This window comes from Bos taurus, chromosome 21, assembly GCF_002263795.3.
Source record: "Bos taurus isolate L1 Dominette 01449 registration number 42190680 breed Hereford chromosome 21, ARS-UCD2.0, whole genome shotgun sequence".
NCBI lineage: Eukaryota > Metazoa > Chordata > Mammalia > Artiodactyla > Bovidae > Bos > Bos taurus.
In genome coordinates this window covers 23,284,903-23,299,172 of record NC_037348.1, presented here as the reverse complement: position 1 = coordinate 23,299,172, position 14,270 = coordinate 23,284,903, and the positions used below count along the sequence as shown (strand labels likewise).

Sequence of the window (14,270 nt, the reverse complement as noted above, 5' to 3'; positions counted from 1 at the left end):
TTAAAAATCCCTAAATGACTCTCACTGCCTCCAGATGAAGTCCAAATTCCTTTATGAGCCATGAAAGGCCTCCAAGACTTGCCCACTTTCCCGGCTGCCATTACCACCTCCTCAGCCTCCAGCCCCCTCTCCACATTCAGTACCCTCAGTGCCCAGGTGTGGTGGCTCCCATGGACCAGCTGGCCTACGTACAACCTCAATGCCTGACGTGCTGTTCTAACACCCACGTACATCTTAAGACATCACTTCGTGTACCAGCTCTCCCAGGAAGCCATCCCTGAGCTTTAAGCCTCACAACACAGCAATCTAATTGCTAAATTCTCTGTCTGCCCTATGAGACCAACCCAAGGATGGGAGAGCCTCGAATTCAGGTCTCCTGACATAAATTGGAGCTCTTCCTCAAATCACAGGCCAGAGCACCACCATCCGCCACTTAGTAGATCTGAAATGCTGGGAGGTAATTCCTTAATCTACACCTTTATTTCCTTGTTCCCAAAATTAAGCTAATAGTAACGCCTCTTCATGGGGTCATTGTGAGAATTAAATCAGAATTAATCCACATACAACACTGAGAACACAGTCTGGCACAAAGTCCACAACATTAGTTGCTACTGCTGCTGTTGTGAGAAAAACAGCATGGCTAAAATATAACCTGATTCAATTTGAGCAAGTACAAATGGAGAGGCTAAAATGGCAGTGGGGAAAATATACAAAGTGCTCTGAATCTGTTTCATTTCCTTGGTTCTTATACATGCAAAACAGGAGGGAAGGCAGCATGACTAAGGAAGCTCTGAATTCCATAGAAACTAGGAAGGATCCAGGGAAGAGTTTTTAAAACAATGATAAACCATATCAACTATGGACACATTCTACAGCTGAAAGCTAAGAAGGTTAAAACTGCAATTCCCCTGGCTTCATTTTATAAGCTGTAATTTTTATTTTCCTAATTAAAAAGAAAAGCCTTTTGAACACCCGCTCTCTATGTAAAGTCAGAGCTCGAGTCATGGTAAACCACAGAGGCAGAAATATTTATCTTCTCCAGGCGGCTTTGGCAGACATTCCTCAAGGAATCTGAAATACAGCTATGTTCCTCTTCTCACTCACTATCAATAGGCAAGGATCCCCAAACCACAACGGGGGAATAAAAGGATGAACTGGAAGCTGAGATATGTTGTGGTTTTGTTTGGAAATCAAGGGAATGACTAGAGTCAGAGTGGTGGGAGGAAACCATAAACTCCACACTAGACAACAGGAACAGGGCAGAAACTGCCAGGCAGCATGAAATATAAAGGAAAACTGCAGAGAGACCACAGAGAAAGGGAGAGGCAGCCATTCAGGCCCAGGAATAGGTGCTGGGGAGGAAGAAGCAGTCCCTCAGAAGGAGAGGGCGGATCAGCTTTGCTCAGTGAATGTAAACAGGAAAAGCCACCACCAAAGTCAGGTGCGGCTGACAGCACATGCAGGCTTGAGGATGAACATGGGGCCAGACCCTGCTGCAGCGTACACGATACGGCCCTTTTCCAGTTAGGTAAAACTTAAGAAAGAGCCTGGTTTCCCTGGTGGCTCAGTTGGTAACCTACCTGCCAGTGCAGGAGACATGAATTCAATCCCTGGATAGGGAAGATCCCCTGGAGAAGAGAATGGCTACCCACTCCAGTATTCTTGCCTGAGAAATCCCAAGGACAGGGGAGCCTGGCCCAAATAGTTGCATGTGACTGAACGACTAAAACCACTACCACCAAGAGGGACCCTAGAGATTATCTGGTACAATAGTTACCAAGTCTGGATGCATCCGTGCCCGCTCTGGTCACCCAGGGTGTTTGCTAAAACATGCTGCTGACAAAGCCATAGAGATGGAAGTAGAACAGAGATGACCATGGGCTGTAGGGAAAGGGACAGGGGACCGGGAGTCAGTGCTTCCTGGGTACAGAATTTGTGGTGGGGATGATGAAAACTCCTGGAGATGGATTGTGGCGAGGGTTGCACAACAGTGTCAATGTACTTAATACCAGTGAACTATACATTTAAAAAGGGTTAAGATGCTCCATTTTAGGTTATGTCTATTTTACCACAATTGGACCCACTCCCAGAATGCCTGACTTAGGTGAGGTCCAGAAATCTGTATTTTAAATAGCACCATGCTGCTGCTGCTAAGTTGCTTCAGACGGCAGCCCACCAGGCTCCCCCGTCCCTGGGATTCTCCAGGCAAGAACACTGGAGTGGGTTGCCATTTCCTTCTCCAATGCATGAAAGTGAAAAGTGAAAGTAAAGTTGCTCAGTCGTGTCCGACTCTTGGCGACCCTATGAATCACAGCATGCCAGGCCTCCCTGTCCATCACCAACTCCCGGAGTTCACTCAGACTCACGTCCATTGAGTGAGTGATGCCATCCAGGCATCTGATCCTCTGGCGTCCCCTTCTCCTCCTGCCCCCAATCCCTCCCAGCATCACAGTCTTTTCCAATGAGTCAACTCTTCGCATGAGGTGACCAAAGTACTGGAGTTTCAGCTTTAGCATCATTCCTTCCAAAGAAATCCCAGGGCTGATCTCCTTCAAAATGGACTGGTTGGATCTCCTTGCAGTCCAAGGGACTCTCAAGAGTCTTCTCCAATACCACAGTTCAAAAGCATCAATTCTTCGGCGCTCAGCCTTCTTCACAGTCCAACTCTCACATCCATACATGACCACAGGAAAAACCATAGCCTTGACTAGACGGACCTTTGTTGGCAAAGTAATGTCTCTGCTTTTGAATATGCTATCTAGGTTGGTCATAACTTTCCTTCCAAGGAGTAAGCGTCTTTTAATTTCATGGCTGCAGTCACCATCTGCAGTGATTTTGGAGCCCAGAAAAACAAAGTCTGACACTGTTTCCACTGTTTCCCCATCTATTTCCCATGAAGTGATGGGACCGGATGCCATGATCTTCGTTTTCTGAATGTTGAGCTTTAAGCCAACTTTTTCACTTTCACTTTCATCAAGAGGCTTTTGAGTTCCTCTTCACTTTCTGCCATAAGGGTGGTGTCATCTGCATATCTGAGGTTATTGATATTTCTCCCGGCAATCTTGATTCCAGCTTGTGTTTCTTCCAGTCTAGCGTTTCTCATGATGTACTCTGCATATAAGTTAAATAAGCAGGGTGATAATATACAGCATGACGTACTCCTTTTCCTATTTGAAACCAGTCTGTTGTTCCATGTCCAGTTCTAACTGTTGCTTCCTGACCTGCATACAGGTTTCTCAAGAGGCAGGTCAGCTGGTCTGGTATTCCCATCTCTTTCAGAATTTTCCACAGTTTATTGTGATCCACACAGTCAAAGGCTTTGGCATAGTCAATAAAGCAGAAATAGATGTTTTTCTGGAACTCGCTTGCTTTTTCCATGATCCAGCAGATGTTGGCAATTTGATCTCTGGTTCCTCTGCCTTTTCTAAAACCAGCCTGAATATCTGGAAGTTCACGATTCATGTATTGCTGAAGCCTGGCTTGGAGAATTTTGAGCATTACTTTACTAGCGGGTGAGATGAGTGCAATTGTGCAGTAGTTTGAGCATTCTTTGGCATTGCCTTTCTTTGGGATTGGAATGAAAACTGACCTTTTCCAGTCCTGTGGCCACTGCTGAGTTTTCCAAATTTGCTGGCATATTGAGTGCAGCACTTTCACAGCATCATCTTTCAGGATTTGAAATAGTGCAACTGGAATTCCATCACCTCCACTAGCTTTGTTCATAGTGATGCTTTCTAAGGCCCACTTGACTTCACATTCCAGGATGTCTGGCTCTAGGTGAGTGATCACACCATCATGATTATCTGGGTCATGAAGATCTTTTTTGTACAGTTCTTCTGTGTATTCTGGCCACCTCTTCTTAATATCTTCTGCTTCTGTTAGGTCCATACCATTTCTGTCCTTTATCGAGCCCATCTTTGCATGAAATGTTCCCTTGGTATTTCTAATTTTCTTGAAGAGATCTCTAGTCTTTCCCATTCTGTTGTTTCCCTCTATTTCTTTGCATTGATCGCTGAGGAAGGCTTTCTTATCTCTTCTTGCTATTCTTTGGAACTCTGCATTCAGATGCGTATATCTTTCCTTTTCTCCTTTGCTTTTTGCTTCTCTTTTCACAGCTATTTGTAAGGCCTCCCCAGACAGCCATTTTGCTTTTTTGCATTTTTTTTCCATGGGGATGGTCTTGATCCCTGTCTCCTGTACAATGTCACAGACCTCATTCCATAGTTCATCAGGCACTCTATCTATCAGATCTAGGCCCTTAAATCTACTTCTCACTTCCACTGTATAGTCATAAGGGATTTGATTTAGGTCATACCTGAATGGTCTAGTGGTTTTCCCTACTTTCTTCAATTTAAGTCTGAATTTGGTAGGTGCTTCTAAAGAAAGCAATCTGAGTACCACACTTTAAAAAGTGGTATTGTGGGGACTTCCCTGTTGCTCCAGTGGTTAAGACTCTGAGCTTTCAATACAGGCAGCACAGGTTCCATCCCTGGTCTGAGCACTAAGATTCCACATGTCGTGTGGCACGTCCAAAAAAAATTTTTTATAGTGGTATTCTGGTTGTCAAAAACAGACCTTTCTCTTTTAGAGCTACACACTGCAATATTTATGAATGAAATGATATGCTCTCTGAGTGTGCTTCAAAAATGTCCCACTGGGGTGGAGGCAGCGGTGAAAAAGAAACAAGAGAGGCCCTGAGTTAACTGTTGCTGTTGAGTGACAGATACATGGGGGGTTGTCACACTTTCTCTTTCATACAGGCTTGATATTTTCTATAACAACCAAAAAAAAAAAAAAAAGATTTTTAAAATCCAGGTGGAGGCCATTCCCAACAGAGAGGAAAACATTGTTAAAGCAAAGGAGGTGAGTGGCAGCTCATTGCAGGCAAGAAACAGCCAACAGCAGCGAGTGCTGGAGCACCCCATTCCAGTCTAAGCAGGAGGTGGGGGGTGTGCAGTCAGAGATGAGGCTGGGAGCCAGGTAGGGTGATACCCCGCTATGACTTATTGGCTAGCAAATGAGCATAAGTCTTCGGGAAATGCTGAACATTGTAAGGAAAGATCAGACTTGTGCCTTAACCAGACTACTCTGGGTTAAAGGGTGGATTTGAGGAGATAGAGTGGGGAGCAAATCAGAAGGCTGTTGTAGGTGTCTTGGTATGTGATCTCAGGACCTGAACAAGGATGGCAGTGGGGATGGAGAGAAGGAGCTGCAACAGAGAAAGATTTTAGTAGATATGACTTCACAACTCAGTAATTAATTACAGACAGGGGAAATATGAGCAAGAGGCAAAGAATGATGGCACTCTTCTAGTCTAAGGAATTGACAACAAAGCCTGGAACCATACTTGCATGGTTGAGATTCAATCAATGAGTAACTTGTGTTCAAGCAACTTTCTCCAAGGGGAGTAATTCTACCATTAAATTATAGAAATACTGTTCCTGGGCCAAGCTCTGTTCTCATACATGTGAGTCCCTGAGCACTTTTCATTTCATGAGAATGACAATCACTCTTTATCTGGCCATCCAGGAAGGGTGTGGGTTTAGGAGCTAGGATGGGCTTGTTTTGAATGGCTGTTTAGAGCCTTGCAGGATCTTGGGAAATCAAATACCTTCCTGAGCACTGACATTTATTTCATAATTTTTTAAGTTACAGTTCATCCAAATCTTGCAGCCAAAAAAAGCATGTGAAAACAGAAAAATAATATCTGAAAATATCTGATTGCCTTGTGATTCATAGGGGATAAGCCTGAACCACCCTTGAAATTGCGGGACTACTGAATATTGGCTCTCAGATCTCATCATAATCAATGATGAGCAACTTTTTAAGAATTTCCAGAAGTATTTTCAAGTTCAGTGACTTCTCCTGAAGTCAAGATTGCTAGCTGTAATGATTTAAAAATCACTAATTGATAAACACATCAATAAAATTTATTAACATCCACATAGCCAATTTGTATAGAACCAGGCATAACAGAGTCTAAATTAATAAGATGGGATTCCTATTTTGCAGTGCAGTTGATGAGACTAGTTACACAAGATAGGGGATAATATAAATAAAAATTTAAGCTATATGGTCAGTACTTTGGGGAATAAATACTGATATATAAATCATCACTTTAGTGAAGGATTATTTCATAGTTCTGGCCTATGATTTCTTAATCTGTTCATAGAAGTCAGTGTTTAAATAAGGGTCTTTACTCCAGATGAAGCAAAGTGTGAATTTTCCAAAGCAGTCAAATTTAATCCTTCAAGAAACAAATAATTTTTTGAGTCAACTTCTGTTTGAGATCTCTGAAAATTGAATTCTACATTACAAAACATTCTAACATTTCTGCCTGAAAAATCAGAGTATATGGAGCTATGGTAGTCATTAGGAATATTCATAAATAGTTTCTCCCTTCAGCCCCTGGAGGACTGCACTTTCCCACTCCCTTGGAAATTAAATGTGATCATTGATTATCTTTGGCCAACGAAATATGAGTCTAAGTATCTCTGTCACTTCTGTTAGAAGCTTCAAGGGTCAGCGTGTAAGTCACACATTCCCCTCCTCGATACTGTACTTATTATGCAAAATGTGTGTGCAAATAAAGCCTCCCTCAGATGGGGTATCTGAGACATTCAAGTGCAGAGACCCCTGCTGACCCACACTGACCAAGTAGCATGAGCTAAAAGTTATCTTTAGTTGTTTTAAGCTCAGAGTTTTTGGGGGGTTGCTTATTACTGAAGGAAAACCTAGCCTGTATTATATTGGAATTCTATTTAACTATTAATGGACAGAGAAAGGTCTTTAACGTCATGGTGTTCTTTGAAACTGGACACTTCACGTTAAAATCTAGATTTCTGGCTCCTGTTGACAAAAAACCTGACATGTTTATACATGGTTGATCCCTTGGGCACATCAACAAGCAGGTATATACTCTCCAGCTCATGACAGCCCTCGTGACTCACTATGACTACACCTGAGCAGTCTTCCTCCCTGAGGGGGGTGTAGATATTTCAGTTTCAACCTCTATCCTAAACTGTCTAAGCATCACACACCTATTGTGCTGACTGTTGTCTACTAGAATTGCATCTCATTTCCAGTTACAAACTTCAGTGATACTTGTAGCAACACAAAAAGTACAAATATCATCAATACAGCACAACAGTTAAGAAAATAGATTTTGGAATTCAGTTTCCTAGGTTCAAATACCAGCTCTACCATTTTCTAGCTGTATCATCAGGGCAAATCACTTAGCCTCTTCAAATTCCAGTTTCCTTATGAACAGAGTGAGGATAATGACTGTCCCAGCTTCAGAGAGTCTGATGAGCTAACACAGTCAAGGGCTTAGACAGTGCCTGACCCCGCGTAAGCATCCAGTATGTGTTGGATGGTGTTCTTTTTACCAGAAACAGAGAGTGATTTCTTCATTTACCCAGTCGTCAAGGAATTCAATAAACCTGAAAGATACAATGGACTTGTTCTGCAGATCTGGTTCCAATCAGGTCCTGTTTCTGGTAAAAATCAGGGCCCCAAAGCAGAAGCAAATCCCATTGAGTTTTGTTGTCTCATGCTAGATGCTGTGCTCACACTCATTGTAGGTTGTTCCTAGGAGCATGGTGACACAGTCATGTAAAAGAGCAAACTGTAAACACACTTGCAAAAATTGTTTGTAGTCTCTGCCAAGTGAACACCAGGGCTCAGTTCACTGATCCTGAGGCAATCAGAGAGAATCACAGAGTTTACTTTCTCCCATTCTGACAACTGTGGACGGCCATGGCCACACTGTCCAGGAAAGGGAATTTATGTGAACACTATCCCACAGAAGGAAAGATCCTGAATTCAACTGAGAAGCATGTGAGTCACTTCTAAAGAAGTGCATATGATTCTTTTGACCTGAATGGCCTTGCCAGAAGAGCACTCAGCTTTCAGCAAGGTACCATCTGCCCCCAAAATCCACTTGTTCAACAGACTAACAAAAACATGTTAAGAAGTACACATTCTACCTTATTTTTTTTTTCCTTTTGGATCCTAGTTCCCCAACCAAGGACCAAACCTGCGCCCCGCCCTCTGCATTGGAAGCATAGAGTTTTAACCCCTGAACTGCCAGGGAAATCCCAGGAAGCACATATTCTAGAGGGACTAATTCAGCACTGAAAACAAGCTTTATCCTGTGCACCTGCTCAGTCACTCAGTCGTGTCCAACTCTTTGTGACCTCATGGACTGTAGCCCATAAAGTTCCTCTGTGCATGGTGTTTCACAGGCAAGAATACCGGAGAGGATTGCCATTTCCTACTCCAGGGGATCTTTCTGACCCAGGGGATCGAATCCAGGTCTCCTGCACTGACAGGCAGACTTTTTTTACCACTGAGCCACCTGGGAAGCCCTCTTGTTATCCCAACTTAACCTATTATTATCTGCTCTGACCCCATCTTCCCCAGATAATCTGCCACACTGCCACTTGAGTGACCTTCCCAGAGACAATTCCATCCAAGCTATTTCTTATAAAATTCTTCACTGGCTCCTCTTACAACTTTGAGAATCAGTTCATGATTGGTTTCCACCTACGTCTGCAGCCTCGACTCGTAGCATTGTCCCACAGGTATTTTTTCACCTCAACTCTACAGAATGAGTCAAAGATGCTTAAACACACCTACTGTCACATCTCTTTACAAACTCTATTCTTCTGCCTGGTAATCTCTTCCTCATCTTGGTTTATGTAACTTTTACTCAAGTCTTCAAAGCCTCATGTCCAAACATTACCTGGATTGCATTGCTCCTCTTTAGCCCAGACTAAATTGTTTTTAGTGAATCAACAATTCACTGTCAAAAACTTGGAAAACTAAAAAGCATAATTTCACTGACCAAAAATAGCTATTATTATTATTTTGTGGAAGAGCCCAAAAGTTAACTGGTGGTTACAAAGGGAAATCATTGACAGCAAATACAATAAAAGAATAAAGTCAAACTCCAACCTTTGGGAAGATTAGTCAACAGTAAACAACAAATAAGATGGTTTAAGAGTAGAACAGAAAGGAAGAGCGATTAGTTAGGCCACCAAAGGAAGATTGGCTAGTCTAGTTCTGGGGTAAAAAGGCAAAAGTGGGAGGGGGAAGAAAAATGAAATGTGAGAAATTTGATAGAAGTACCAGGATAGAGGACATGTAAGCAAATACACTCGGTGACCACAACATGAATTCAGGAAGGTGACACTGAGAATTGTGGTGTCATAAACAGAAACCAACAGAAATAGAAGTTTGAATAACTAGTGGATCTGGGAAGAACAATACTAGTTCATTTGAGAAAGGGTGAGGACTGGAGGAATTCCCATGGTGTATTGGAGGAATCTGTGGAATCTCCCAGAATGGTAATCAAATTTGAACCAGAAAATTCAAGATTGGAGGTTGAGACAGAAATAAAGGAGAGACCAAGAGATATGAACAACCTTTGCATTTGCAAATAGATAAGACTCATTTATTCAACCAGTTTTAACCGAGGACCTTTGATGGGGACAGACATTGTGGGAGTAATGGAGTATGGCAGTGAGTTGAAATGCACAAGTTAAAAAGATAAAGAATGTCACGGTAGTTCAAATAACAAGATCCAACTATGTTGTCTGAGGGTAGAATTGACTCAGCAATGGATTAGATGTGTAGATTGAAAGAGAAGAATCAAGAATTATTTTAAAAATGGTACAGATGAGCCTATCTGCAAAACAGAGATAGAGACATAGAGAACAAACCTATGGAAGCCAAGTGGAGAAAAGGGGGTGGGGTGAATTGGGAAGTAGATATTGACACATATACACTACCATGTATAAAATAGATAAGTAATGAGAACCTACTGTCTAGCACAGGGAACTCTACCCAAAGCTATATGTGATGTAAATAGGAAGGAAATCCAAAAAAGAGGGGATATATGTACATGTATGGCTGATTCACTTTGTTGTCCATCAGAAACTAACACAACATTGTAAATCAACTATACTCCAATAAAAGTTATTAAAAAAAAAAAAAAGAATGACTCCAAGGTTTTGTGGTGAGCAACTGGAGGTTGTTTTCTAGATGAAGGGATGCAGGAAAGAGAAGCTCATATGATGAGCAAGACCATGACTTCCTCTAAGCATATGAAGTCAGAGGTGCCTGGCAGGGTCTGACACTTAGTAAATGGTGAGGGTCATTTGCTACTGTTACTGCTGTTTTTATTATGAACATAATAGGGTAGATGGAATAGTAAGCATTCACTATGTTTACAATTTTTTCCAGTGATCAAAGGAATGGAGTAGAATTCGATCTTTTCCCTACAATCCCCACACTGTCTCAGCAACCTGTTATAGTCCCCTGAGTTCTCACCCCCATTACAAGCTGTGGGGGGTTATACATCAACCACATTCATCACAGCTCTGGAAAGTCCACTCTGAAAAGTTTACTGGAGAACATTCGCACTAATTACTTAGTAAATAAGTCATTGCTCCCATAGGCCTCAAACGATGAATTTGACAAGAGAAGTCAGAGAACCTATTGATACCAATAAACCAGTGGTTCTGAAAGTGGGGTCCCTGGGCCAGCATCAGCAGCATATCCTTGGAACTTGGTAGAAAGCAAATTTTTAGACCCTCTCCCAGAACTTTTGGGTCAGAAGCTCTGGAATTAGGGCCCAGAACACTGCTTTTAACAAGTCCTTCAGGTGATTCTGATGTACTTTCAAGTTGGAGAACCACTGATCTAGAAAAATCCACAAGTCATACATTATGATCTTTTGACTTTATATGGGCAAAATGATGTCCAAAATATGGACATCATTGTAGGCTGAACACTGCTGGGCTCAGAAGTCCTCTGCATACAGAGGGTAGTCCTGAGGCAGAGAAAAAGGGCCACAGGCACATCGCAAGGTGGGCTGAGCCAGCACTAGGCTGAACAAGTTCCCCTGAGTCCCATGAGAGCAGACCCCCAGTTGCTTCTCTCCAGAAGTCACTTCATTCCTTTGCCTTTTTTTTAACTTCAAAACATAATCTTCAGTGTGGAATTCTATTGTTACCTCTCTGATCATGGTATTTTAAATAAGTAAAACATAATCTTCAGGTAAATAATACTCCTTAAAATACATTTTACATTAAAATTCTCAAAGACAATATTTGGTCTGCATGAACAGAAGTACAGAAGAGAAAGGTTATCTTTACTGACAGTGGTTGCGGCACCAGCTGGAGCCAGGGGTCCGGGAAGCAGGTGTGGCTTACCTGGCAGATGCCACTGATACACGTCCAAGGAGTCAGCAGTGCACAGAGTCCCATCTAGGACAAAGTTTTGTCCCCGTGCCTGACACTTGTGTGTGCAGAGGGTGGCAGTGTCATTGTACTGTGGAAGCCATTCATAATAACATCCCAGGTATTGAACATCATTGCAGGCTGAACACTGCTGGGCTCAGAAGTCTTCCGCACCCAGAGAGCAGTCCTGAGGCAGAGAAAAAGGGCCACAGGCACATTGCAAGGTGAGCTGGGCAAGTTTCCCCAAGTCCTGAGAGCAGACCCCACCTGCCTCTCTCTGAAAGTCACTTCATTCCTTCGATTTTTTTAACTTCAAAACAGAATCTTCACTGTGAAATTCTACTGGTACCTCTCTGATCACAGAGGGGATCACCTCATTTATTCTGATTATTTTTCCACTCAGGTAGTTTTTTCCAGATAATTAAAGCTCACCCTATATAAATGCCAAATTCTGCTCTACTTCAACCATATTGAATATTAATTTTCAAACACATTACACAACCTCCTTTTTGAAACAAGGGGAAATGGGATGTTTTTTGAGTTTTCCAGGTGACCTATGTTTTTTTAGTTTTCTAGGTGACCTAAGTTCTTCATAGGAAATATTAATCATCATCCATGCTCTCAGGAGCCATTTCAATGTAAATGATTATTAGCCTTTATTTTAACTGGCCCCAAACTGCTGCACTGATGTGGGAACTTGTGTTTGTTTCACTGGTTTTGTCGTCTCGTTCATCGCCTCTCCTCTCTGGCTCTCACGCCTCCAGCCATCACTCTTTCTTTACTGGTACTCAGTGCCTGCCTGGCACTGGCTCTAGAACATAGAGAGATAACAGAGCTTTTTCAAATCCTGTCTGCAACAAAAGCAAGTAAACGCACCCAAGGAGCTCTCATACTAATAGTAAAAAGTGTTTGTACAAGACTTGATAACTCAAAGATCTTCTTCTTTAATTACTAACCCATCTCATCAGAGAGTTCTAAAGCAAGATACTGAATGACAAAAATATCGGTTTGCTCTTCAAAACTGAGCACAGACTTCCCAGTTAATGGGAATGAATTCAGTTCCTAATTAAAGCAAACAGATACAGAAAGGTAATATTTTTTTTCGTATTGTAAACGAAATAAATGTTCACTGTAAAAACTCTGGGAATAGTTTCTATTTAAAAAAAGAATAAATAACAAAGATTTTTATACATATATCTTTGAACAAACATTTTATTTCCCAAGGACAAATTTATGGAAATAAAATTTCTGAGAAAAAGGGTATATTTCATAAGATTTTTCAACATATTACTTCACTGCCCTCCAGGAAGGTCTTATTATTATCATCAGGCAACCTAAGTTCCCTTTTCTCAGTACCTCTTCTCAGTTTGGATATTAATTTTCTAAAATTTTTTCTAATCATAAGTGTTAAATAGTTTCCTTTTTTTTTAATTTCAATGCTTTAATTTGCATTTCTTTCTTACCTAGGTTTAATATCTTTCCATGTAATTTGCTTTTTTGCATTAAGTCTTCAAAATTTTCTTGTTTTCTTCCCTTCATTTGTTTATTGGAATGTTTATGCTTTTATTATTTTAACAGGTAAAGCTATTACATTTCATACATTTCATAGTGAAGTTATCAATTCTTTGTCATCTGTACTGGAAATATTTTCCCCATTTAATTTTTGGTTTTGGTGCTTTGTGAAGTCAAAAAGTATTACATTTTTATGTAGTCAGTTCTTTTTAAGCTTTCTTTACTAATGAGATATGCTTTTCCCACCCTGACCTGAAAACAGATAAATACTTAAATATATTTTTCTAGTTCTTTTATAGTTTAGTGATTAAGTGTAACTCTTTACTCCATTTGGAATTTATTTTGATCTATGGGGTAAGGTAAAACTCAAATTTTATTTTTCTGCAAATAGTTATTAACAGATTACCAGCCAGAATTTTAAAATACAATTTATTTTATTTATCCCCTTTTCCTACTTGATTTTTGTATTTTACTGTGTTTATGCTTTGGGCCTTCACAAAGTACCTCAAATCCTTTTTGAATGTACTGCTACTGCTAAGTCGCTTCAGTCGTGTCTGACTCTATGCGACCCCATAGACAGCAGCCCACCAGGCTCCCCCGTCCCTGGGATTCTCCAGGCAAGAATATTGGACTGGGTTGCCATTTCCTTCTCCAAAAGGTAGGGAATAAATTAAATATAATTAATAAACTTTCCCCTGGAATTAGTTGTATTACTTTATTGTGAATCAATCTAAAATCTTATATTGTGTCCACATTTTTCTTTGCTTTAGCAAGATTAACCCTTAACCAAGGTCACACCTATGGAAGAAAGAATCAAATTAAAGAGGATTAAAATTGGATGACATTTTTCTCTTGGAATAAGGGCTTTGTCTTCTATCTAGCCATAGAGAAGATTATCAGTAATAAAATTGTCTCACTTCCACTTTTCTCAACCATGGCCAATTTTCTCGATATCTGAGTCTTTGAAATCCAAACCAGAGGGTATAAGAAAGCAGGGTAAAAATAACTTCCCCTGCATCAGGCTCATTTACCATCCTAAGCATGCTCCAGGAACTTAAAGTGCTAGCTGTCTGACTCTTGAATCTTGAACATTTTAAACCCCCCAAACCAATCAAGCTTTACAAAATCAGCTGTGTTTAATTAACAGAAAGCAGCTATGGAGGAACTTATATGCAGAGTACATCATGAGAAATTCCAGGCTGGATGAAGCACAAGTTGCAATCAAGATATTCGGGAGAAATATCAATAACCTCAGATATGCAGACAGACATAGTATAAGACACCACCCTTATAGGAGAAAGTGAAGAACAACTAAAGAGCCTCTTGATAAAACTGAAAGAGGAGAGTGAAAAAGTTGGCTTAAAACTTAACAATCAGAAAACTAAGATCATGGCATCCAGTCCCATCACTTCATGGCAAATAGATGGGGAAACGATGCAAACAGTGACAGACTTCATTTTGGGGGGCTCCAAAATCACTGCAGATGGTGACTGTGGCCATGAAATTAAAAGA

General features: G+C 41.0%; 1 long non-coding RNA gene across 3 annotated transcripts in view; it reads right to left on the bottom strand.

Annotated features, from left to right (window-relative positions):
* The window catches only part of LOC132343408 (uncharacterized), a 44,892-nt gene that overhangs the window by 20,996 nt on the left and 9,626 nt on the right, over window positions 1-14,270 (bottom strand). For all 3 annotated transcript variants that reach the window (XR_009492245.1, XR_009492244.1, XR_009492243.1), the window contains exon 2: window positions 11,220-11,433. This is a non-coding gene — a long non-coding RNA (uncharacterized lncRNA). The remainder of the gene's footprint in view (window positions 1-11,219; window positions 11,434-14,270) is intronic.